Raw genomic sequence first — 27,972 nt, 5'->3', positions numbered from 1 at the left:
ACTCAAAACTATCCCCTGACTATAATCAATAATTATTAAACTTGGCATAAAAAAGAGAATTTTTTTTTTGGTTTTTCGAGACAGGGTTTCTCTGTGTAGCTTTGCGCCTTTCCTGGGACTCACTTGGTAGCCCAGGCTGGCCTCAAACTCACAGAGATCCGCCTGCCTCTGCCTCCCGAGTGCTGGGATTAAAGGCGTGCGCCACCATCGCCCGGCCGAGAATTTTTAATATTAATTTGAATGCAATTTATTTCTTGTGTGTGTGTGTGTGCGCGCGCACACACACACACACACACATACACCATTGGGTTCAGTATATGTGCTGGAGTGCTGGTTTGAGGAGAAGTGAATGTCTCTCCCTAGTCAGTGTCTCTGATTTCATCTTCTTAGCAAATGCCAACACAAAGTGCATAGTAAGGAAGAACTTCCTAATGCTGAGCAGTTTGATTTATGTCACTAACATATTTCCTTTCCAAAAGTGTGCAATTGATGTTTAACTTGATCACATTGCTATCCTCTAAAGAATCTGAGATTCTTTGGGCTTCATTAGAACCTCAAGCAATGAGACAGGGAATTTATCTTGTACCAACTATATATTCTTATTATTCTAGGACCTAAGAGTAATGAAAAGGTAGGTTTTTGTTTTGTATTTTGAGGAAAGGTGCAGGTTTTCCAATGATTCCCCAGATTGTCACAATGGCGGTCTGCATTTGTGCAACACGTGAGCCGTGGGCATTCTGTTCTTGTATTGCTCATAGTATCTGCACTGTGAAGGGACCCCGCTGACCCAGATATGTGCTCCACATCGGTCTGAGTGGCATCCCAGGGCTCCAGCACTGTCAGGGGACTGCGGGTCACCTATATGTGGAGGGTGGCCAGTGAACGCAGAGGCAAATGAGGAATGGACCCATTCACCCCCTTCTGTTCTGCCCTGTGGCTCCACCAAAGACAAATGCTTGCTCTGCCCTTACACTGCTCTCCTCAGTCATATTTTCTTAATTCTAAATAAAATTGAATTGTGAAAGCTTTGAAGTCAAACTCCGATTATGATTGAATGGTGTCTGAGCGTGACAAAATGTTCTCTGTTGTCTGACATGCTGTTTGGTTGACAAAGGAGAAACTCCTAAGGGCATTTTTCAAAAACCAATCAAGTATTCAGACCCAAGGACAGCTGCTATCTAAACCAAGTTTTGAGGGCTTGACAAGAAAAAGTTTCCTCTTCTGAGTTGTTGAGTTATTTTTATTATGATGCAACTGGATAACATTTAGCAAATTTGAATAAACACCAAATTTTTGTTGATATATGAAGATGTACTAATCTAGGAAGTATTGTTTTTAGTGTAATATTTTTTGAGAATTTCATACATTCATACAATTCATTTTGTTTATCATCATTCCTCACTTCCCCCATTTCACTCAGAAGTATAGTTTTTAAAGGTGCACGAGAAATGTAAGTACCTTTAAAACCTGTTTTTGTGAGTGCATGAGGCCTCGACTTCACACAATACAGCTTTTCTTTCTCTGACATAACCCATATTTTCATCTGAGCTGTTTTATAATGTAATGGTAAAATAAGTCAATGGCTATCTTCTCTATGGAGTCATAACGATTCTTGGTGTGAGATAACTAATCTTTAGGAGACCTGGTAACAGGGTCGTACTCCTGTAGCCAAGCACCTCCATGTGCAGTGTGACTCCAGCTCATACTGCTTTAGCATGGATGAGGAGTTCACTTGTATCAGTGGTTGAGCAATGTAACGATCCCATAATGCTTAGGTATTGGAAAAAAACAAACAACTCTTCACCACTCATTCCAGGAATTCCCTGGTCCATGCGAACCCCAAGTTGTTTCATGAGTTTCTGACCTGTGTTTTATGCCCTACTTTGAATACAGTAGGAATAATGTATCCATGTTACCACTGCAGTGTTTGTCTTAACTGGGGTTTCTATTGTGATCAAAACAACCATGACCAAACCTAACCTGGGAGAAAAGGGTTTATTTCTCTTACATTTCCAGGTAACAGTCTACTGGTGAGGGAAGTCAAACAGGAACGCAAGACAGGAACTGAGACAGGGGCCATGGAGGAGTGCTGCTTACAAGCTCATTTCTCCTGGCTTGCTCAGTTTATTTTCTTATACACCTCAAGACCACCTGCCCAAGAGTGGCCCCACCCACAATGGGCTAGACCCTCTCAATGTCAATCACCAATTGAGAAAATGCCCCCACAGACTTGCCTATAGCCCAGTTTTATGGAGGCATTTTCTTAATTAAGATTCCTTCCTCTCAGATGACCCTACCTTGTGTCAAGTTGACATAAAAACCAGCCAGCACAGTGTTTAAATGTGAGAACTTTTAAATCATTAATTCCAGATGCTTTGAAATTTTCCATTAATGATTCTAAAACTAGACATGTCAGTGGGAGAAAGAAAGATACAACTTGATTATATCTTGGACAACAAAGAATTATCCAAGGAATTCATCATGATTATCCAGTGAAAGGTATGCCTCTGAATCAGTAGGTTTTAGATTGAGAAGATATGTTTATTTACCTCAAAAGTGGCAGAAGTTTGAAAAATATTTTCAAAATAATTGTAATTGGAATTCTGAGACTGGGAGGGAAGCCAGATCCCATGTCCCCATAAACAGCCCTGAATACCTCAGATGGGCTGGCAGATTAGACAGAGATGAGAGTGTCAGGGCCCAGAGATGGGAGGTCGCTCAGAGATCGCCTCAGCGCAGATACACAGGAGGCTAATGGAGTGAGAAGAATAGGAGGAAGATGTGAGAGTAATGGGGCAGGAGAAAGAGGCCTGCTTCGGGGCCGGGAAATAGCCCTTCTGATCCCGCAAGCTGGTGATGGATAGCTGGAGGAGGCCCACACTTCATCATGCCTTGATGGCGGTCATTAAGGAACCCCCATCTCTCTTACTAGGGTCAAACTAGCTCTCAAAAAGTTATCAGGGGACCTGAGTAAATTTATTTTTAAAAATATATACCTTTTTTTTTTTTAACTTTAAAGCCAGTTTTCCAAATGGAAGATTTAAAATGGGAAGTGTGATTATATGGATGACCAAATTCGAATAGATTTCATGTGTTCATGTGTTTGTGACCCACACACGGGCAACACATCGACTTCTAATGGTTCATGAGATCGTCACAGCCTCTGAGTGCCCTGGAATAGGCAATGACCATGGTCTTTGATGCTTATAGTTGGGGGAAAGAAGCCCCAAAGACATCTTTCAGGAGTGTTTTCTGTAGGTGAAGATAACATTTTTTTGCTTAAAGATTGAAACAAGAAAAATGTCATTTGTAAAATCTGAGTCTTTCCATGGAAAGAAATACAGCTACCACCATAGCACGTTTAATTGTTAGTTACTGTGCTCCCTCCAGCAGCCAAGACACTGGCCTTGAAGAAGGTTCTGCATGGAAAGGACAGCACTCCAACTCGGCAGAGCAAGAAAAATACTGAGTTTGCATAAGTGTCTTTTCTGTGCCAGGCTGGGGATGGAAATGAGAATCTCACACACTGCTCTCCTAGCTGAGAGAAATCCAGTGTGCCCCAGACATCCAGACCAAAGATGGTTGTGCTGTGACCTACATGTTGGTGAGGCAGAGCATGGGGCTGAGCCCAAAGGACTTCTCCATGTGGACAGAGCAGAGGTCAGCACAGTAGTGCAGCCTAAGTGCCCGGGAAGCACAAAGTAGTGCCTCTGGTGTGGAGAGAAGAGAAAATCCCTTAACTGGCAATCAAAGACGTGTCCTGGGGGAGGCAGGACTGGGGGATGAATAGGGAGTTTCCACTTGGATGGGGGAGCAAGAAGAACGCATTCATCAGATACAAGAACTGAGGCCGACAGGGATGCAGTTTGGAATCATTCAGTGTGAGGATTTCCACTGACCGCTGCTGTCTGGTAGAAAACCAAGCCTGTGTGCCGGGCTGCGCTGCTGCACACTGCTGATGACCTGGGGTTTGTCAGGAGAGTGAAAGGCACGGGATGTTCCGAAAACAAGATGGGAGGGGACTCAGCCCACACTGGGTCATGTTGGCCCCGCAGGACTGGCCAGAGTTGAGGGGTCTGGTCAGTAGGGGGGAATCTGGCTACAGCTGCAGATGGGGACTACAGCCCTGGGTGTGACAGGAAGTATCCAGAGTGTAATTCCTCCTCGTGTGTCTCCTCTGACTCCTCCTGCTTAGCTGGGGGCTTTCACTAGAGGATTTTTATGTCATGGAATCTCACCCCATTGAGGTTTGGATAATTTCAGAGCAAGCAGGTGAGCTGGAATAGTGGCAGCATAAGGAACCAAGAGAAAAAAGAAATTTTAAAGAGAATAAAAATGAATTATTTTCTTTAGTTTTATCCCCCCCCCCCACACCTCGAATCCCTGGAGTACTGTGAATCAAGGTAAATGAGCACTGGGATTTGCCTTTCTTAAAGCTAGAAACATAACAAACAAATGAGATTTTGGTCTGGAGTTGATTAGCAGTGCGGCGCTCTTCTCGTATTGATGGGGACATTAAAAGCAGCCATATGGTGGTTTTCTGTCTTAAGTGTTCACGTTTTCCCAGCATGTTCCTCAGCAGGAATCTGTTTACTGGCTGATTGAAAATCTATCTTTATCTACAACTCTCTGTTATCTGCAGTGGCCAGAAGTGGCTGGCCCATGGAGAGGGGCTCCCCCTACCTCCCCCCCGCTCCTGGCCTTTGTGTCTCTCGCTGGAAAGCCCATAGCCTTCTGTCCTTGTCATCCGAATCTCAAGATATCAGAAGTGTGGAGACACCAGGATTGTCTCATTCAGACTGTGGAGGTACCTGTGCAGTCTACTCATCCTTCAAGGCGATTGAGATGGCTGACTGCCCCCGAGTGCTGAGCAGCTCCTTCCCCTCCTGTGTCCTGGTCCACCGACCCCTGTCCATGTCTAGGTCTCCACTTGGGGAACAAAGACTGTTTACCACTTTTGGAATTTTACTCAGCAGGTTGTGACATCAGACTCCTGTCAGTTCTTCTTGGTTCTTGAAAGTGGAAGGTCTTTGGAGATTGTAAACCTGTCTTCATCTGAAGTTTTTCCCCGCCTTACTGAGAAGTATCTGTGTTCCCCTGGACCCCAACACTGCCACTTTTCATGAGGCTGTCTCTTTTGTCCATCTTGTACCTGCAGCCTTATAAAAATGAACCATTTCTTCGTGATTGTATTTCATTAAAACTTATACTGAAGACCATAAAAATCCCCAAAGCCATTAAGTGGTTCTATATTGTATAATTAGGACTCATATCATTTAGCACTTAGCACAATGTCCCTCTATGAAAATCTTTTCTGGGATCCAATTTAGTGTTTACAGTGATTATCAATTAGTACAAGACAAGTATTTGAATTTGGACGTTTTCTTGTTAAAACAATGGAAATGCTTTAAATGGTCTCACTCCTTAGAAGAGCTATAGTTCAGCCATGCGCTTTGAGGATCGAGCAATTCATTTGAATAAAAGCAGAGAAGAAGGCCTTTTGAGGTTAATTATGTGTAAGTGATTATGCAAACGACCCCCTCCCTAAGAACAAAGCCATAAAAGCTCAGAGTCATGTGACGGCTTCTGCTGGGGCTGTAGACCTGGCTGCTGAGCCACAGTTTGGGGTCCAAATGAACCCTATGGCCCAAGAGAGCAAAGTAAAGAAAAATTAGCCACACCAGAAACTTAGCTTAAATTCTAAGAAGTCACAATGAGTACCAATCAGAGCATATGATTGGCCAGTGTAAGTTACCAGGCACTGTTGGAAGCAGGACAACACACTGAGAGTTAATTCATCTAAATCTGCCACATTTTCTTTCCAACTTTGGCAACTAGAGTACTTTCGCCAATTCTCTCGCAGATGTCACAGGAGCCCCTCAAAGGACATTGCAGACAGATACTGAAAACAATGAGGAAACACCTGAGAACGGTAGAGCTGAGGTCAGTTTAGACAGGGGTGACAGGGACATGCCAGGCAGCAGAGCCCGGATAGCTGTTGAAAAGCTGAGGGGACTGTGTCTGCTCTCCCTGACAAATGCTGTTTTGTGGTTAAAGATGAGTCAGTGACAAAGGCCAACAAAGATAGGACTCACTAGGAGCCTCTTGAGTATGTTCCACAGGCTCAAGACTTAGTAAGCAGTTCAGCCTTGGAGAGACTAGTTCATAAGGTAGCATAGAGACTTCATCTGTGGAGATGATCCTGATTTCGGACCTTGTACTCTGGGGTCTAGTTCCATAGTGATCATTTCCTCACTCAGAGGTGAAGTATCACCCCCTCTCCTGTCCTCCCACCGCTGTTTGAGACACTGTTTCCCTGTGTAGACCTGGCTGTCCTGGAGCTCACTGTAGACCAGGATGGCCTCAAACTCACAGAGGTCCACATGTCTCGGCCTGCTCAGTACTGGGATTAAAGGCTTGCACCACCACCACCCAGCTTCTGCTCCCCCCTTTTTTTCTGTTCTTGTTTCCCTGCCCATTCATCACCACATCTCCTGAACAGCTCCTAAATTAATTGACCATCACTAAAATGAACCAGGTATCCACTGTGGCTCACTGGTTTTTAAATTTGCATGCAGGACATATACATTTAATTAACACTAAAGAGACTCAGGTTCTATGTATGAATGTATGTGTGTGTCTGTATGTAACCATAATAATTAAATAAGAGGCCATAAATTTGAGAGGGGATGGGGGAGACCTGGAGGGGAAAATGATGTCAATAGAGTATCCATATAAGTAATTCTCAAAAATGAGGTAGAGTTTTTTAAAGAAGCTTTTCCTAGAGATGCTGATGGAGAGAGAACTCCGGTAGGGGAGATGACTGGGGAGCCCCATGCCTCGACCCTGTACCTAGAGTCCTTCCACTGACAGCTGCCATTGGTGTGCACAAATAAGGATCCCACAATTCCAATACCCATTTTCGAGCCTCCTTGGCTGTTTCTAAGGAGAGCAGAGATAAGCGGTCTCCACCAAACACTGCCGATATTGCAAATTTGCTGTTAAGTGATTTTTTAAGGGCTGAGGACAATAACCAACTTACAAAATCACCCTAGGTGCCCATCAACAGATGAGCAGATATAGAAAATGCGGTATATATACACAATGGAGTCTTAGTCAGCCATAAAGGAGAATGAAATTATGTTGTTTGCAAGGAGATGGATGGAACCGGAGGTCTATTAAACAAATAAACCAGACGCAGGAAGGCAAATACCACATTTTCTTTCATTTGTGGATCTTAGATCGCATATAGATACTATAGCATGTGTCTGTGTAACAAGCAGCAGATTGGGGAAGTAAGGTGGGGAGGAAGAGGAGGGAGGATGGTGGGCGAATACAGTCTAGTATGTGGTAAATGTAAAAACATTTGCCTTTATAGAAACCTGGTATCTGCACAGAGAATAAATACACCAATTAAAACCACAGGAGTAGCGTTTGGAGTATTTTTCACACACCAACAGATGACTGTTGAATTTTCCATAGTATTCTGTGTGACACACAACTCCGGGGGATTAGGCACACTCTGACATAAACAGTTCTCTGGTTGCTGGTCTGACTGTCCATTTGAGTGCTTGTGTGTGACAGTTTTATAGACTGTGGGGCAAATTAGAAATCAGACAGACTTGGTGGTCAGAGGAATCAGCATAGACTTGTGTAGACTTGGAGCAGCTTAGGGGGATAAACTAGTACTGTCCCAAGTGTGCCTTTACTGAGGAAGTGTCAGCTAGACACACGAAGACTGAGTCAGCCCTCCCACAGGCGTGTACAAGACACACTTGAGTAATTATCATCATGTACCTATCCATTATAACTACATCATGTCTGCTAAGGTTCTAACTGGGCCCCAAGATTTTGCACATAACTTGTCAGTGACATAGTCATCCAGGACTCGATGGAAAGGCTGATTTCATAGCAGTTGCATTTTTACAAAAGGAAAAGCTTAATATGAATCTCCCATGCAGTAGCTTGGTCAGGGAGCCAGGGGAACTTTATCTACCAAGGGTATCTAACATTTTGCGTTGAAACTTGGCCTTGTCTGCAACTGTGTTGAGCCACATTCATAGCTATCCGGGGATGCTTGTGGCCTGTGGCTTGTGGGTCTGACATACCTGTAAGACTCTAGTTCTGATAAGCAGCAACTCATGACAACAAGGTATCAATGCCTTTTAAAAGTAGTAGTAGTAGTGTGTGTGTGTGTGTGTGTGTGTGTGTGTGTGTGTGTGTGTGTGTGTGTATGAAAGAGACAGAGAGAGACAGAGAGAGAGAGTGCACTGTGTATGTGCAGTAGCCATGGAAGCCCAAATAAGGAGTTACAGATTGTGTGAACACCTGATGTGGGTGCTGGGAAAAGAACCTGGGTTCTCTGAAAGAGCATTAAGTGTTCCTAGCTTCCAAACCACCTCTCCAGACCCAATACCACACATTTTTAACTGTCACACTGAAAGTGTAATTTAGAGTCATTATACTCCATGTTACTGAATTATTTTATTTTCATGATAAATGTTACATTTTCTAATCATAAGAACATTGTGTTTCTTGAAAACAAATATCATTTACTTTTACATAGAGTGTAAAACTCATTTTAATCAAATTACCTAACAATAATCACTCTGAACACTGAACTTAGATTTTTCAGTCTGTTTTCTGTGTGTGTGTGTGTGTGTGTGTGTGTGTGTGTGTGTGTGTGTGTATGTATGAAAACACAAACAGACGCTGAAAATGGGGTTGTTTTGTTGCTCAAACATTTTCTAATAATGTTTTCATGTCATGTATTTTGCTCAATTCACATATTAAGATGTGAAGGTCTACACCCGTGGTTCTCAACCTTCCTAATGCTGTGACCTGATAATACAGTTCCTCATGTTGTGGTAACCCCTCAGCCGTAACATTTTTTGTTGCTACTTCATAACTGTGATTTTACTACTGTTATGAATCATAATGTAAATATCTGTGTTTTCCAATGATCTTAGGTGCCCCGTGTGAAAGGGTCATTCAACTCAAGGGGTCTCAACCCATAGGTTGAGAACCACTGTTCTACATGCTATTTTCAGTAGTGGCTCCTGCTTTGTTCTTTGTAAAGAATGTACAGTTGCTAAGCATGGAGGCTAATCTGCATTCGATCACACAGACAGACATTGGTGACCCCCTCCATGTCGGCCTCTATAAACTTCTCTGGTCAGACAGACCCTGGAGCAGAATCGCTGCCACCAAAACACTGTGTATTTCAAGTTCTAGGTGCTTCACCCCCAAAGAGCTGGTAAGGTTGCCCCAGGTTCCACACACCCTACACCTATGAGAAGGTGATTGCATTGAGGTCTTAACCCTCCAAGATACTTTCACCCTTTTTAACCTGGGTCAGTTACGTAGATGAAACACGGAATCTTGTGTTAAATTGCTCCTCTCCAGTTACCATAGGAGTCTCTCCTGTTCATCTTAATAGTTATTTCCATACCTGTTTTTTATAATTATAGATAAATATTTCTTTTGTTGTTGTTTGGTTTCATCTTATTTTTTTTTTTTTTTTTTTTTTTTTGGTTTTTCAAGACAGGGTCTCTCTCTGTAGCTTTGCGCCTTTCCTGGAACTCACTTGGTAGCCCAGGCTGGCCTCGAACTCACAGAGATCCACCTGCCTCTGCCTCCCAAGTGCTGGGATTAAAGGCGTGCGCCACCACCGCCCGGCTGGTTTCATCTTATTTTATGAGTAAGGACTTCATTTAGCCTAGGCTGGCCTTAAATTTGTTATTAATATGATGATGATGATGATAATGATATGATGTATATGGCTGATGGCCAGCATGTATGTCTGTGTGCTACATATATGCAGTGCCTTCAGAGACCAGAAAAGGGCTTCAGAGTCCCTGGGACGGAAATCACAAATGGTTGTGAGTCATCATGTGGATGCCAAGAACCAAACCCAGGTCCTCTGGAAGAGTTAGCAGTTTCTCCTAAACACAGCCATCTCCCCAGCCTGAATTCTTGACCCTCCTGCCTCTTCCTCCTAAGTGTTAGGATCACAGCATGCACCACCACATCTGGCATAAATTGTTTGTTTGTGTGCATGTGTGTGTGTGACTATATGTGTATGTGTGTGTCTGTGTGTTTGTCTATGTGTATGTGTCTGTGTGTGTCTCTGTGTGTGTGTGTGTCTGTGTGTCTGTGTGTATTTGAGTGTATGTGAATGCAAGCACACACATCCCAGGTTACATGTGCAGAGGTTCGAGGACAACCTTGCGAGTCCGTCTCCCTGTTTTATCTTGTTTGGGGCAGTGTCTCTCTTGTTTTACTACTGTGCTGTTGCCCTAAGCTGGTCCTCAAGCTTCTGAGGACCCCTGTTTCCACTTCCCATCTCACCTGGAGTGCTACATGGGTGCCAGGAATCCAAACTCAGGCTGCCAGATTTGTAAGCAGGCCAAGTACCATTATTCTTGGCCCTCAGTAAATACTTCTTGTTAGCCTTGGGGTGTCATATTGGCTAAAATATTTTTGCCGGAATGTAATATAGCCCACAGGCCTTTGGGTGGTGTTTCATGACTATTTGCCCTAAGTCTTGATTTTAATTGGAGAAGTTATCTTTATAGGCACTTGCCTTTCAAGCTGGCTCCTCTCACTAGGATTTTCTCTTTACACAAGGTCACTGAAGATCTTTACTGAAGATCCATAGTGATGTTATTTTAGTGTGAAGGAGTTTGTATGAATTAGATTTTATTTCTTTCTCTACACAAAGTTCACCAATTTTTTTCTGTATTATCTGTTGAATAAAACCTATCTCCCCAGACTTGAAATAAATCCCATGTTTAGATTTTATTAGCTTTGTGCCTGTACACCTAGAGTCCTCTGTGTTCTGCTCCCTCCTGCCCTCAGACCCCATGGCCTTGACTTAGCATAGGACACGCACCAGCATGTTAGTGACGGCCACAGGAAGTCATCCACACTGCTCTCTCTGATCTTTCCGCATGCTTCCAGAATGGCTTATACATTTTAAAGTTAGATGAACTTGCTGTTGCTACCACATGAGTGTATTGTCTTAGAGAAGTGTAGTTAAGAGAGAATGCAATTTAATCTCAAATTATGCATTGGTAAAGTGGATCTCACTTTAAAATTGCTAGCTGCATTGGGGAAAGCTCAGCCCCCCTAAAATTATGTCTCCATCACTTTACCATATACACAGTAGACACCAGCATTGGCTGGCATTCTGAGTTGACTAAGAGTTAATGTCACTTACTGGGATGTATTTTTCCTTAAATGACAAGATAGACTCTACAGGACAAACTGAGAGAGCTATTCTCTAAGTGACAAATGTGAGGTTAGGTTCAATCTGAGTAAAATATGTTAAATCAGCTGTGTGAAAATAGGTTTTAAAGTTATTTTATTTGAGTTATCTCTTTCACAGGTAAATTAAATATTAATAAAATAAGTACTTCACGGCTCTTTAGCATTAATAATTCTTCTAAGACTAATACTTTCTTCTGCCCATCTCCCAAAAAGTATCCTGTAATTCTCCTAAATACATGACACCTTTGAACAAGTCATATAGTCAAAATGGATGGAAATTAATATTTCATAAAGGTGCCTTTTATCATTCTATGACTTTTTAGATAGATTTACTAAAAAAGAAGGTGTGTATTACTCAGAGTTCTTTAAGTCAGCTTACTGTGGGGAAACCTCATACCAACGTCTGCCTTGCCACACTCACACCAGCCAAGGTGTGAGTGTGGTGGTGCTGCCTATAGTAGTTGAGTGTAGAAGGGTCCACCAAGGAAGAGGGACTAGAATATGCAGGTATGAGAATGTCAAAATGAAGCCCTTTATTGTGTTCAGTGTGAGTATGCTAATACAATTCTAAGAAGTCATTCGAGCAAGGAGAAAACCCCAAGTGTTAATTATTTTCCAAATGCTGCTAGCGGTGTGTCCTTAAGCACAGCCTCAATGTCTTCCCTTTGAGGAATGGTGACAGTGTCTGCCGGGTTGTTTGGAGTACTGTACCACGTGGTGAACACACAGCATTATAGTGCTCGATGCTGTACTAGGCACCGAGCTGCTGGTACCGCCTGGGACTTTCAGAAGGTGAAGCCCCATGGAGAAAGAGGATCACTGTGGACGTGGATGTGGAGGAGCACACTTCCTGCGTGTTCTCTGCTTTCTGACTATAGGTGTGGTGTGACCAGCTTCCCCACATTTCTGCTACCCCATGCCTTCTCTACCATAATAGATAATCTCCAATGGCCAAACTGTGCATCAACACATTCTCATAGCCTTCTACCCTTGAGTTATGTCTGATCAGATGGTCACAGCAACAAGATTGACAGTTGGTAACACATATCTGACACACTGTCTAAATTTGGTTTCCAATATTAATCTGATAACTTTTTAAGAGAGGCTATTGTATATATCTTTAAACTATGTTTATTCCCATTTGTTTTTCATAAGATCTAGTCCGTGTCCTGTCAATTCACCTAGAACCAGTCATACTGAGGCCATTTCCTTTTGGCATACATAGTGTTTTGTAGCACTTGGTCACATTTTTTTAAACGGCCATTTTCTATAGACCTCGTTGATTCACACATTCAGAAAATGTGTTGTGTGTAGACATGAGTCTAGATTACAGGGATAGTAGTAAAGACACATAAACATTGGGAGCAAAGCCACAGGCGAGAGTTAAGTGGAGGAGGAGCATGCTTCCAGTAGATAACAATTTCCAGAAAGGCTGTGAACTGGTTTCTGATCTGCTCTGAACAGGAAAGCCTTTCTAGACCAAAGCCCAGTTATAAATCTTTTAACTCCTAAAGAGCCCATGGCAATGAGCAGACCTCAAAAACCTGGATTCCCATTTGGCCTTTAAAGAGCCAAGAGGACATTCTGAGGCTAAGCCATCTTGGTGATTCCTTACCACTTTAAATATCATGTATACAGCAGTTACATGTGTATAATTGTACCATTTATTAAAGATGAAAGCGGATATGCACACTAATGATACGGGTACGAACAGCCTATGAGATAATAAGGCACACAAGACATAAAGTACATGAGGCTTTTGAAATACAAATTGCTCATTGAGATATGTGTTGTAGTCCTTATAACTCATGTGTAGCACGTGTTTTTATACAAATAAGTATCTGTTCAATCATTTCAAAGTTTACCCAAGGCACCAAACCTAGTACTTATCAGGAGCACTCTCTAAAGAACTGCTATAACATGCTTCCAGCTCCATCTTTCTTTAGCCAGCACGGTGCTTCTGCTGTCTGTGTCCCTTTCCTAGCCAGCCTCTCCCTGAGAGCTGTCCACTGATCGCTGTCACCCTCTTTCAACAGGGGTGCCCACACCTGGCCTTGCTGGTGGATGTACATGTGAAGCGCCAATGTCTCCCTCAGGCCCACAACTACCCATTGCCCCAAGATGATGCCGCAGAGGTCCTGGGCTCCTTCGTAACTAGGTCCCATCTCCCTCCTTCAGTTCCCCGCCTGGTATCTTACCCAAGGCCCTAGAGCAATAATGCACGTGCATATCATCCCACAAAGCCTCTGAAGAGCAGCTTCTTTCCTAAAGGAAGTCTTCTGTGTCCAGAAGTTTCCAGACACATCTCCACGGGAGCACATAGTATCTAGGGCCCAGGGCTTTCTGCTTCAAAAAAGAGCTAATCTGCAAAGCTGCACCCCACAGCTCCTGCCTCCGCAGTTTCAGAGCATGCACTTGGTTTTCATTTGCTGTTAACTAAAATGTCCATTTTAGTAGCTTGACTCCAAACAGTGGCATACTTGTTTCAAAGAGGGAATGGAAGTGACCACCTTGTAGGAGATAGAAAACTGATTACAATTTTTAAAGTAGCAATAGTTCCCACACGCTCCCACCTATCAGGTTAAAACAACAGTGTACTGGAGAGCCAAGCTTTAGATAAAACACGTCAATAAACAATCACAATTTTATACCGCAGGGCTCTGATGAAAAAGCACAGTGGAATTCTTGAAACTTCTCTGGGGAAACTTAATGGCATAGCAATTCCGTGCTTCTGAGCGTTTTGCTATTCAGAGTCTAGGTCAGAGGGGTTGTACAGAGTTCATTTCTCATGTGATGAGGGGCTTCCACACCACACCAGGGTACCTTTACCCCCTCCAAATCTCCCTCACGGCTCCCTGCCCTCAGTCCCATCTCACTGTGCAGTCTAGAGAAGCCCTTCTTAACAATTTCCCACTTAGAACCTTTCTGGCCAGGAAACTTTCATACAACCCCAGGCATATCCTGACTTAAAGCCAGTGTGACAGCCAAGCATTTACTGATAATACAACATAAGGGAAATGATTTTACAATAATTACATGCTATACAAATAATTGTACCATTTATTAACCAGGAAAGCAAATTTTCATACTAATGAGACAGATTTGCTCCTGTATTTTGTTTACAGAAGTAAATCTTGGTCATTTCAGAAATTGTTGGAAATGTGTACCAAATTTAAGCCAAAATACAAGTCATCAATTCAAACAGCAATTTTTTAAAAACCAAACACTCTAACATATTACTATCTAAACATGTCCTCATTTGATTCTTACGTGCTGAGAAGGATGGTGAGGAGGTGTTAAAAGTCATTATTGTCTATAGGAGCAGAGAAGCATTGTAGTTCCTAATGGAAAATAGCCTGGAATCTGAGCCCAGGTGTTTTAGGCAGCATTCTGTGGCACAGTGTGGAGTAGCCCTGTGTGCTGTGCAAAGTGAGCATGTTGTGTGTTCAGAATCAAGGCTGCACTGAGGTTGCACAATGCACCACTGCTGGGTACAGCCAGGAGCATCTTGAGTTCATTACATGTTTGACTGTGAATTAGTATTGCACGTTCAGAAACCTTTTTACCATTGGCACATTTTTCACCACCACCCCATACTCGTCCACAACCCTCAGTTGAAGGATCTGGGGTCTTGATCATGAACCACAGTAAGGTCTGGGCTTATAGAAACACAATCCTTCACTTTGTACTCTGGAAGTCACTGTCTTAGGGAGAGAGACCCAGAAAAACTATATTGGTTATAATAAATAATACGTGTGCTGTGTGGAATACTATGAAACCATGGGGTTGGTTAATTGGCATGGCCAGGAAAACTTAGCAGGCATTAAAACACCTGAACTGACTCTTGAATAAGTTAATCATTTTTCCGTAGTGTCTCAGTAGGGAAAAAGTATTCCTTACCCAGCTAAGCATGGGCAGTGTGGGAGGTGCATTCCTACGCAAAAACGCAGTGGGGGTCGCTGTACCAGTAGGACAGAGATGAAAAGTAAGCAACAGGGAACAATTTCCTGGAGGATAATAACCAGAGTAACTTAAACCTGTTGAACTTAATGTAACAGTGAATTGTATATTTGTTACTTCTCTCTGATGAGATAAGAGTCTGATGAGAAACAATTTATGAGAGAGAATTTATTTTGCCTCGTGATGTGAGTGCCAGTACTAAGCTGGCTTTTGCCTTTCCCCTCCTACCCCCTCCTGTATTCAGCCTAGTCCCCCAGGCCATAGCATGGTACAGCCCACATTTACTATGGGTCTTCCTTCTATGGAAGAACCCCGTGAGACACTCCCAGAAGTGGTAACTCTGGCAAGTTGGTAACCAAGATTAGCCACTGGAAATTGTGAGCATATGCAAGTTTATTAAAAGCTTGGGACTCTTAAAATGAATCCATAGGAATGGAGAGATGGCTCAGGAGTTAAGAATAGTTGCTGGTTTTATAGAAGACACAAGTTTGGTTCCCAGCAACCACAATTTCATAACCTTCAGTAACTCCAGCTCCAAGGGATCAGATAACCTCTTCTGGCCTCCACAGGCACTGCACACAGGTGTGCAAACCCAACCCCCCCAACACACACACACACAATTTTTAAAATAATAAAATTTTTTTTTTTTTTTTTTTTTTCCGAGACAGGGTTTCTCTGCGTAGCTTTGCGCCTTTCCTGGAGCTCACTTGGTAGCCCAGGCTGGCCTCGAACTCACAGCGATCCACCTGGCTCTGCCTCCCGAGTGCTGGGATTAAAGGCGTGCGCCACCACCGCCCGGCCCCAAATAATAAAATTTTTAAAATGAATTCATATGAAGTGTGGAGAGCATGAAGACAAGGAGGTGAGAAAGCGTGGCATCAATGGCACAGACACCAGGAGTCCATTGAAGGCAAATAACGAACTCATTTATTCAAAAACAGGGAAGGCCTTATATACCCCCCTCCCAGCACCCAGTCTGTGTGGTCATCCCTCATTGGCTGGGAATGATCAGGAACTCTGACAGTGACCAGGAACTCTGACAGCTCCTGTTGCTAGGCCCTCAGGCAGACTCTAGGTTGGCTCTTAAGGAATACGTTATGTGCATGCCTTGGCAACTGGTATGAGCCAATTTCCTTGACACTGTGGGCCTGTCCTACTACAATATGTCATTTTTTTGTGATGTGAAAATATCCAAAATCTTTTGAATGTACCCAGTTGGGGTGCCTACAACAGGATGGGACAGTTATCTCTTAAGCCATTACTATTTAACACAGCTTGATGCTCATTTCAAAAATAATAGAAAACAGACATCTGAGTGCACACTCATGTGTCCTTGTGGAGTAATATCACCATTTAGTGAAAGAAAATGTCTAACTTTTGTATACTTGTGTATATCTTGATTAAAATGGCCTTAGGGTATTTGTAACAAAGGCATCTCCTGGAAAGCTGAGGTGGTTGGCATTTGGAGTGTACTATGGCATTGAGATGTGCCCCACCACCAGCCTGCAGGTCAGAGGCTTTCCCAGATCTAAGGGAGAAGTCCTGGACTGTAGACTCCAGATTCTGAATCCTTTGAAAAGTTCCAGCAGAGTGCTTCAGTGTGCAAGTATGGAGTGATGAACACATAATCAAGGTGGCCTTGAAAGGCACTGTGTATGCACCTTCACAGATAGCTCCTCATTCGGCACCATGCGCATGCACATGGGGAGCTGAGGAAGTGATGCCCCACAATGTCCAGATGGTCTTCAGACTATGGCAACTTCATGTCTCTGGCTCTCCAGTCTGAGAACCTGCTATTGTGCATATGACCACAATGATAGGTGATCTTACTGCACAGACCAGAAAGCAGTTCTGCTCTACCATGGTGAGCTGTTAGCATCCCCTTTAATACCTCAGTAGTTTACAGCCTCAGGTTTCCCCCTGCCCCTCCCACACACACCCACACCTCCTTCTCTGACTGTGGCTTATGTTTTTTAAAGTACTCCAGTCCTTTGGATGCAGGGGGACCACAGGAGCCACTGATGACATTCTGCCAATGTGTTGACCAGGGAGATAAGAGGCTGAAAACACCGAGTTGACTTTACTGACACCCTAGTGAGATTCACCCCTGCATACTGCATGGGAAGCAAAACAAAGTAGCATTGCAGACCTGAGGCTGAAATGACAGGAATCATACACAGCACACAACTAATAAATAGATGGCCAGTGGTGCATGGGTGTAGGTAGACCTTATTTTACTCATATTTGGCAAAAATGTGAGATAAGTCTGTCTTGGTTTTTACAGACACACATGCAGAGGACTTGACTTTGAGGTGCTCACAGTAAGAGCTCAGAACAAGGTGGCTATTGGGTACTACATTCAGGCCTTTGCTAATGGAAGCCCCAACCGACTAGAGCTTAACAATGGGAAGTCTGCATGGTTCTGGAAGTCCTGAAGGAGTTGTTCGCAATAGTGCCAGGCACAGCCAGGGGTGATGGAGGATTCAGCCCATAAAACAGCTGTCTAAGTCGCCAGTTATTCTAGCACCTTTGTCTGGAGGCTCTGACTGTTAATCAGCTAAGTACGGTTTTGTATGGTAGTCTAGTTACCTTTTCTTGTGAATTAATACGAAAATATACATCTTCACAGAACTCAAAGCCAACTGTTCTTTAGATACATTTTCAAATTTTAAAGTGGAATATTGTGAAAGCCTGTAACCAACAGGTCAGTATATGAAGAAATCATTCTGTTTTCCTAACTTTACCACACATAAAGCAGTCTTGCACCTGAAATTTAAACCTTAACGCTTTTTTTCCTCTCAAATAATCTCAAATAGTTTGGTCAGCTTGCTTTGCTTTCATTACTTTCTTCCATATCTGTCACTTACTAATTTAAGACTGTAACATAACAACTGTACGGGAAAACCCAGTGTGCTTAGAATGTCAGCCTCTCCAGCTCCATTGACCATTCTGCAATGTTCAAAGAGTGGTATTTTTTTAACTATTATCTATAAAAGAACATCTAGAAAAACATTCACTTCTTGCAAACTAGATCAGTCTTTTGAAGCCTTTATCTGTTTGCATACCTTCTTTGATCTTTCTTTTGAGTGACTTGGTCACTTAACTAACTTTGCTGTGACAAATGGTCCTAGTCCTGTCTCTGCTGACCCCATGTCTCTTCCGTGTTCACATCACGTGTAAAGGGGTCACAACCTCATGCTTGAAAGTAGCTGGGCAGGACCAAAGCCTCCTGAGCCCCCTCACCCAACAGATGGAGAGTGCACTGTCCTCCACAGAGAAAAGCTCCCTCCGCCACCTTCTCCACCTGGAGCCCATGGTGCAAACGAAGATGTGCTCACAGGGCTGACAGTGTTGGACCAAAGCTGAGAAAAAATGCTTCTTGGGTTGGATAAGTGCGGTCATTTAGCACATGTGGAGCCGCAGATTCCGAGCTGCTGCTGTCTGCTGTGCTCACAAAGTATGCACAGAGAATGCCCCAGTGTCCATCTGCACGCCGGGGCCCAGTGTCCGTCTGCACGCCGGGTCTTTGAAGCTACAGAGCACTTCAGCCAGCTGCTGTCACTGCTCCACAGATGAGTTAGACATCACAGCAATAAGCCCAGGAGTCCTGGCAGGCGCCATCTCCGTACACCATCCCTGTGACCTGTGCATGGCGGGCTACTGGGGAGCTTTTCTGAACTGCGCCTTTCAGTCTATGTCTTAAGGTGTGAAGATGCACCCAGGCATGCCAGAGCTGAATCACGTCAGTGCCCCTCTAAGAACTCTTTAAGCATCCAAGCCCATGTCTTACACCGTGCTGAAGATTCTAACGGTGCACGGGTAAACACCAGTGCTTACTATTCTGTGATTAAGGACCTGGCCATCCAGTGCCAGTGGAAAGGAGACCAGTAAGGAAGAGATGTGGGCTGAGACTTAGCACTTACCACTTACGAGGTAAATCACTTACTTGCTGATCTCCACAAAGTTTGTTTTTTTTCTCATCAAAGTATATTTAGTAATAGAATTTTAGCACTCATAACCATGATTCTGACAACAGCAAGAAAATATCTTGCTAGTGTATCTTTAAAATTGTATCATCTACTATATACTTTAAATATAGTTGATCACTGCAGCCCCTAGACAGAAGTACACAGTGTTTTAAACAAAAATGTGTATATTTCAGTATCATGACATTATAGCCAAAACATGAAAGTAGACCAATGAGGCTTATTACGGGACATAACACACAAGCATGTCATTTTACCTTGTTGTATTTATATTAAGGTTAAAGGTGAAGTCATTCCATGGTAATCTCACTAAGTCAGACCCTTCTCACTTACGGGTTAGTTTCCAGTAGAGGGCTTCTCTTACTACAGTGGGGAAAGCCAGCTAATCGGCAAGAACTAGTAGGGACAATTACAAAAATGTGGTCACGTTCATAAGTCATTGAAATGATCAGTTCACACCTTTTAATTTCTCATACTAATTGTTAATCATTTATGTTGTATTTTTAAAGAAGGCCTCATTATGCATCTGTCAGGATTATAGGTGTTTATTTGCCATTAAGGACTGGAAATATTTTAAAAATTAATGTTTTAGAATGCAATCTCTCCTAGTAAACTTGAAAATGGCTTTCCTCATCATTGGTTATGTTAGTCTGCTTTACCCATGTTTCCAAAGACTAAAGTGTTAGTTCTCGTCATCTGTTTTCTGCTTACCATTGTGCCTGAAGTCTGATTGCCTCCCTCTGGAAGTAACCAGAGCCTCTGCTCTGTTTCACATTGTTCCTGCAGGGCTCTATGTGCAATGCATAGACAACCAGTGCCCCCAGCAGAGCACAGTGAGACATCATAGCTCTCCCTGCAGGTTTCTCTTTCCATACTGGGAATTAGTTTATTTTAAGATGAATACAACTTGTCTAGTAGGAAAAAAAAAAGCCAGGTGACTGAAAAGGTTAGCCATGAACTGAAAGGGCCTCTGGTGGGATGGACAGAGCTTCAGAAAATGATGAATTTGGTTTTCTCAGTGGGTCTTTTATTGTGTTAGAGAAATACCAAATTAATTAGATACAGAAGCAAGTGTTGTTGGTTGTCCACTGAGCAAAACCTCGCTTGGCATGAAGAATCATCATATCAACTGTTACACAATAAGCATTACCGCGGCGTTATGGAAATGTTTAATTGTAGTTTTAATTGTGGAATTGCTCAGCATTGACGGAAGGGTTGATTTTCTACCATTTGTCTGAACTGGTGTTTTCCACACAGTATATTTGACATGGCAATGATTACAGACCACTTTGCCCATTTGATAGCATCAGATACTGAATTGTGGCAGGATATCTGTGTGGTAAACTGTGGGGGCCCAAATTACTCAAGGTCAGAGAATCTAGGCTTGCTTTACCCAGCAGGGCTGCATAATGGAATGATTTGGCCAAGGGCATGTTTACCAGATGTTTTGAAGGGTCTACACTTGGCTGTGTACTGTGCTTTGATCTTGAAAGGGGGAGGTCTTTTGCTTTGCCCCTTGGCATTGTACAAAAAATGCTTTGGAATAAACCTCAAGGTGACTGGGTATTGACCCAGGGCCCTCCCCAAAGCTATCCTGTGTCTCTGTCTTTTTTATTGTCTCTTTCTATCTTTCTATCTATCATTTCCTCATTCCTCCCTTCTCCTGCCAAGAACCCTTTGACAGGTTGGAGCTAAACTCTGACAGACTCCCACAGTAAATTTCTCCTTCCTTATTTAAAGATGTGGAAATGAGGCCTTGGTTTAGAACATCTAATTCTACCTAGCCAGGAGTTCTTACAGCTCAATTTCAAAGTCATTTGATGAGCACAAAATACAGACTCTTGAACCCGGACCCCATCCCTGGGCACCAGCCACTCCTGGGAAAACCTGCCCAACTTGACTCCAGGTTCTGGCCACCGGGCAAGTCCCCTTCTAGCCCCACCGGGAAGGATCCCCCTCTCCAAGCCCCCCGGCAGCCCCTGCAATCTCCACGCCCTGCCCCCACGCCCATCTGCCTGAGACTCCAGCCACTTCCTGAGACTTAGAGACCAGCCCCCAGCTCCCATATTGCCCCCGACTTCCCTTCTGGATAAGAGAGCGCACATCCTGCCCCGGACTTCCCTTCTGGACAAGAGCGCCCATCCTACCCCAGACTTCCTGTCTGGACAAAAGCTCCCATCCTGTCCCAGACTGCCCATCCAGATAAGAGCTTCCATTCTGCCCTGGAGTTCCCATTTGGACAAGAGAAAGAGACTTCCTGAATCTGTCAGCTCTGTCTGAACAAAGTGCACTGATAAGACCAAGAACGAACCACAAGGAGATGGGCAGACATCAAGGCAGAAGTACATACAACAAAATGAAGAGCAATACAGCATCACCAGAACCTAGCCCGCCTCCAACATCTAGACCTGAACATCAAAAATTGGAAGAAACAGAAGAAAACAGCCTTATGGATAACATCATGAAGAAGGTAGAGGCTTGTGTAGAGGAAAAGACAAAAAAATGTGAAGAATGCTATAAACAACCAGAGGAAAGGGCAAACAAATTAGAAGAAAACAATAAAGTCCTGGAAGAAAACAATAAAGTACTGAAAGAAAATCATGAAAAAGCAATGAAACAAATAAAGGAAACAGTCCAGGACCTGAAAAGGGAAATAGAAAAAATGAAGACACAAACAGAGGGAATGCTGGAAATAGAAAATCTCAGTAAAAGATTGGGAACTTCAGATGCAAGTATAACCAACAGAATGCAAGAGATGGAAGAGAGGATCTCTGGCATTGAAGATACAGTAGAAGAAATAGTTTCATCAGTCAAAGAAAACACTAAAGCCAACAAAGTCATGAACCAAAATGTCCAAGAAATTTGGGACACCATGAAAAGACCAAACCTACGAATTATAGGGATAGAAGAAGGTGAAGAATACCAACTCAAAGGCACAGAAAATATATTCAACAAAATCATAGAAGAAAACCTTCCCAACTTAAAGAAGGAAATGCCTATGAAGATACAAGAAGCCTATAGAACACCAAACAGACTAGACCCGCAAAAAAGTCCCCTCGACACATAATAATTAAACAACTAAATGTACAGAATAAAGAAAGAATATTAAGAGCAGCAAAGGAAAAAGGCCAAGTGACCTATAAAGGCAAACCGATCAGAATAACACCCGATTTCTCAATGGAGACTTTGAAAGCCAGAAGGACCTGGACAGATGTAATGCAGACACTAAGAGACCATGGATGTCAACCCAGACTAATATACCCAGCAAAACTTTCAATCATCATAGATGGAATGAACAAGACATTCCAAGACAAAGCCAGATTTAAACAATATTTATCCACAAACCCAGCCCTACAGAAAGTACTAGAAGGAAAATTCCAACCAAAGGAAGTCAGATACACACTCGAAAACACAGGCAATAGATAAAGCCACAGCAGTATACCCCAAAGAAGAGAAGTACACACAAGCTACCACTAAAAATAACAGGGATGAACAATCACTGGTCATTAATATCCCTTAATATCAATGGACTTAATTCACCTATAAAAAGACATAGGCTTACAGAATGGATACGAAAGCAGGACCCATCTTTCTGCTGCATACAAGAAACACATCTCAAATTCAAAGACAGACACTACCTAAGAATAAAAGGCTGGGAAAAGACTTTCCAATCAAATGGTCTTAAGAAACAAGCGGGTGTAGCCATCCTGATATCCAACAAAATAGACTTCAAACTAAAATCAATCAAAAGAGATCAAGAAGGGCATTACATATTCATCACAGGAAAGATCCACCAAGATGAAGTTTCAATTCTGAACATTTATGCCCCAAACACAAGGGTACCCACATATGTAAAAGAAACATTACTAAAGCTTAAACCACATATAAAACCCCACACACTAATAGTGGGAGATCTCAACACCCCACTTTTACCACTGGACAGATCTCCCAAATCGAAACTTAACAGAGAAATAAAGGACTTAACTGATGTCATGACCCAATTGGACCTAATAGATATCTACAGAACATTGCATCCTAACAAAAAAGAATATATACCTTCTTCTCAGCACCCCATGGAACTTTCTCTAAAATCGACCACATACTTGGCCACAAAGCAAATCTCAACAGATACAAAACAATTGGAATAACCTCCTGTGTTCTATCAGACCACCATGGTTTAAAGTTAGATTTCAACAACAACAAAAACTACAGAAAACCTACAATCTCATGGAAACTGAATAATTCCCAACTGAATCACCAGTGGGTTAAGGAAGAAATAAAGAAAGAAGTTAAAGACTTCCTAGAGATCAACGAAAATGAAGACACCACATACCCAAACTTATGGGACACTATGAAAGCAGTTCTAAGAGGGAAATTCATAGCACTAAATGCCCACATAAAGAAGTTGGAGAAATCTCACACTAGTGATTTAACAGCACAACTGAAAGCTCTAGAACAAGAAGAAGCAAAGTCTCCCAGGAAGAATAGATGCCAGGAAATTATCAAAGTGAGAGGTGAAATTAATAAAATAGAAACTAAGAGAATAATACAAAAAATTAATGAAACAAAGAGTTGGTTCTTTGAGAAAATCAACAAGATAGACAAGCCCTTATCCAAACTAACCAAAAGACAGAGACAAAGAATCCAAATCAACAAAATCAGAAATGAAAAGGGAGACATAACAACAGACATTGAGGAAATCCAGAGAATTATCAGGTCATATTTCAAAAAACCTCTACTCCACAAAACTGGAAAACCTGAAAGAAATGGACAATTTTCTGGATAGGTACCACATACCTAAGTTAAATCAAGACCAGATAAACTATTTAAATAGTCCAATAAACCCTAAGGAAATAGAAACAGTCATTAAAAGTCTCCCAACCAAAAAAAAGCCCAGGACCAGATGGTTTCAGCACAGAATTCTACCAGATCTTCAAAGAAGAGTTAATACCAATACTCTCTAAATTGTTCCACATAATAGAAACAGAAGGAATATTACCAAACTCCTTCTATGAGGCTACAATTACCCTGATTCCTAAACCAAACAAGGATACAACAAAGAAAGAGAACTACAGACCGATCTCCCTCATGAACATTGATGCAAAAATACTCAATAAAATACTGGCAAACAGACTCCAAGAACACATCAGAACAATTACCCACCATGATCAAGTAGGCTTCATCCCAGGGATGCAAGGGTGGTTCAACATATGAAAGTCCATCAATGTAATGCACCATATAAACAAACTCAAAGAAAAAAAAACCACATGATCATCTCACTAGATGCAGAAAAGGCATTTGACAAAATCCAACACCCCTTCTTGATAAAAGTCTTGGAGCAATCAGTAATACAGGGAACATATCTAAACATAATAAAGGCAATTTACAGCAAGCCAACAGCCAACATCAAATTAAATGGAGAGAAACTCAAAGCAATTCCACTAAAATCAGGAATGAGGCAAGGCTGTCCACTCTCCCCATACTTATTCAATATAGTACTTGAAGTTCTAGCCAGAGCAATAAGACAACATAAGGAGATTAAGGGGATACAAATTGGAAAGGAAGAAGTCAAGCTTTCCCTATTTGCAGATGACATGATAGTATACTTGAGTGACCCCAAAGATTCCACCCAGGAACTGATAAAGCTTATAAACATCTTCAGCAGCATAGCAGGATACAAGATCAACTCAAAAAAAATCAGTAGCCCTCCTATATACAATGGACAAAGAAGCTGAGAAGGAAATCAGAGATACATCACCCTTTACAATAGCCACAAATGACATAAAATACTTTGGGGTAACACTAACCAAGCAAGTGAAGGACCTATATGACAAGAACTTTAAGTCACTGAAAAAAGAAATTGAAGAAGATGTCAGAAAATGGAAAGATCTCCCATGCTCATGGATAGGCAGGACCAACATAGTAAAAATGGCAATTTTACCAAAAGCAATCTACAGATTCAATGCAATCCCCATCAAAATACCAACACAATTCTTCACAGACCTGGAAAGAATAATACTCAACTACATATGGAAAAACAAAAAACCCAGGATAGCCAAAAGAATCCTGTACAATAAAACAACCTCTGGAGGCATCATAATCCCTGACTTCAAGCTCTACTATAGAGCTACAGTAATAAAAACAGCTTGGTATTGGCATAAAAACTGACATGTGGACCAATGGAATTGAATTGAAGACCCTGACATTAACCCACACACCTATGAACATATAATTTTTGACAAAGAAGCCAAAAGTGTACAATGGAAAAAAGAAAGCATCTTCAACAAATGGTGCTGGCATAACTGGATATCAGCGTGTAGAAGGCTGCAAATAGATCCATATCTGTCACCGTGCACAAAACTTAAGTCCAAGTGGATCAAGGACCTCAACATAAATCCAGCTACTCTGAACCTGCTAGAAAAGAAAGTAGGAAGTAGTCTTGAATGCATTGGCATAGGAGATCACTTCCTAAATATAACACCAGTAGCACAGACACTGAGAGAAACAATCAATCAATGGGACCTCTTGAAACTGAGAAGCTTTTGTAGAGCAAAGGATACGGTCAACAAGGCAAAGCAACAGCCTACAGAATGGGAAAAGATCTTCACCAACCCCACATCTGACAGAGGACTGATATCCAGACTATATAAGGAACTCAAGAAATTAGACATCAAAACGACCTACAGTCCAATTAAGAAATGGGCTATAGAACTAAACAGAGAATTCTCAACAGAGGAAACTCAAATGGCTGAAAGACATTTAAGGAATTGCTCAACATCCCTATTCATCAGGGAAAGAAAGCGGGAGATCCCAGCTGGATCAAGAACAGAGAGGGAGAACAAGGAATAGGAGACCATGGTAAATGAAGACCACATGAGAAAAGGAAGAAACAAAGTGCTAAAGAGGCCCACAGAAATCCACAAAGATACCTCCACAAAAGACTGCTGGAAATGGCCAAGAAACAGCTGGGACTGACCTACTCTGGTGATGGGATGGCCAAACACCCTAATAGTTGTGCCAGAAACCCCATCCAAGGACTGAGGAATCTGGATGCAGACATCCATGGCTAGGCCCCGGGTAGAGTGCCGGGAGTCTAATTAGTGAGAAAGAGGAGGGTTTATATGAGCGAGAATTGATGAAACCAAGGTTGCATAAAGCACAGGGACAAATAGCCAAATGAATGGAAACACATGAACTATGAACCAAAGGCTGAGGGGCCCCCAACTGGATCAGGCCCTCTGAATAGGTGAGACAGTTGATTGGTTGATCTGTTTGAGAGGCATCTAGGCAGTGGTACCAGGTCCTCGGCTCATTGCATGAGTTAGCTGTTTGAAACCTGGGACTTATGCAGGGATGCTTGGCTCAATCTGGGAGGAGGGGACTGGACCTGCCTGGACTGAGTATATCAGGTCGATCTCAGTCCTTGGGGGAGGCCTTGCCCTGGAGGAGATGGGAATGGCGGGTGGGCTGGGGGGAAGGGGAGGGGGGCAGGAAGGGGAAGAACAAGTGAATCTGTGGCTGTTATGTAGAACTGAATAGTATTGTAAAATAAAATAAAAATAATAATAATAATAATAATAATAATACAGACTCTTTACTGTGTCGCAATAACACCTTAAAATGTCTCCACACCAAGTTTCATAAGTCACTGTCTACATTTAAATAATTATTATTGATATGGTTTTATTTGTGTTTTGTGACAGATTTTCACTATGAAGTCTAGGTTGGTCTACAATCCATAATCCTCTTGTCTCTACTTCCTGAGTGAAGAATTACATGCATGTGGGGCCATGCCTAGTTTTGTTTTGGAGACTGAGGGTGGGGAATAAAGCCGAATAGAGTATGCACGAGGCTCAAACATACAAAACCCTAAAAGTTCTCTTTATCCTGTGATTTCAATATTTTAAAAACTCATATACTTAATAATGGAAAAATTGAGCTGGTTTGTGAAGGGGCATAAGGGGCATAATATGTGGGACTCATATTTTCAGTTTCCTGTAAGAAGTTTGTGGCTGTGGTAGATTTGGGGTTGCCAAGGTAGTACATGTCTCTCTAATCCAGGGGTTCTAGACCTTCCTAATGCTGCAACCCGTTAATAGAGTTCATGTTATGGTGACCCCCAACATAAAATTATTTTCTTAGCTACTTCATTACTGTAATTTTTCTACAGTTATGAATTATAATGTAGATATGTTTTCTGCTGGACTTAGGTGACCCCTGTGAAAGGGTCCTTGCACCCCAAAAGGGTCTCAACCCACAGGTTGACAATGGCTGTTCTAACCACTGCATGTACTTGAGAGCACAGTGAGCAGAAGCCACTCCCCTTAAATGCAAAGTGGGGACAACTGTACTGTTAACATGATGACCTGAAGACAAACCATAAGACCCTGGAAAGGGCTGAAGTGCACCTGTGACCTAGTTGGGCTTGAGGCTAAAGATGGCCTTCAGTGCATCAGCAAGTATAAACTGTGATCTCAGGGTCATCATCTCAATGACCGGCAGGGTTGGGCTAGTCATGAAGAGAGTTTTCCAAGTGACCTTCTAACACTCTGCTTCTCCTTGTCACCCCAACCATGGGCATTGCCCGAACAGTGAACCAAAGCCTGGCTATCGCACAAGACTTCTTTGTCTCTCATGATGGGAGATGAAGAAGGTTGGCCAGGAGAAGTCAGAGGAGCTCAGTGAACAGTTCACTTTTAATGTTTTGTGAACTTTTTGTGATAAGACTTGAACTAATGTCTGCTCACCCCCGATG

General features: G+C 42.5%; 1 protein-coding gene across 5 annotated transcripts in view; it reads left to right on the top strand.

Annotated features, from left to right (window-relative positions):
* Prkn (parkin RBR E3 ubiquitin protein ligase) overlaps window positions 1-27,972 on the top strand; it is a 1,203,648-nt gene that overhangs the window by 604,620 nt on the left and 571,056 nt on the right. The window lies entirely within an intron of this gene.

The sequence above is a fragment of the Peromyscus maniculatus genome, chromosome 16 (genome assembly GCF_049852395.1).
Source record: "Peromyscus maniculatus bairdii isolate BWxNUB_F1_BW_parent chromosome 16, HU_Pman_BW_mat_3.1, whole genome shotgun sequence".
NCBI classification, from domain to species: Eukaryota; Metazoa; Chordata; class Mammalia; order Rodentia; family Cricetidae; genus Peromyscus; species Peromyscus maniculatus.
Note: the sequence above shows the minus strand (reverse complement) of the source record. Positions and strands in the feature narration are given on the sequence as shown.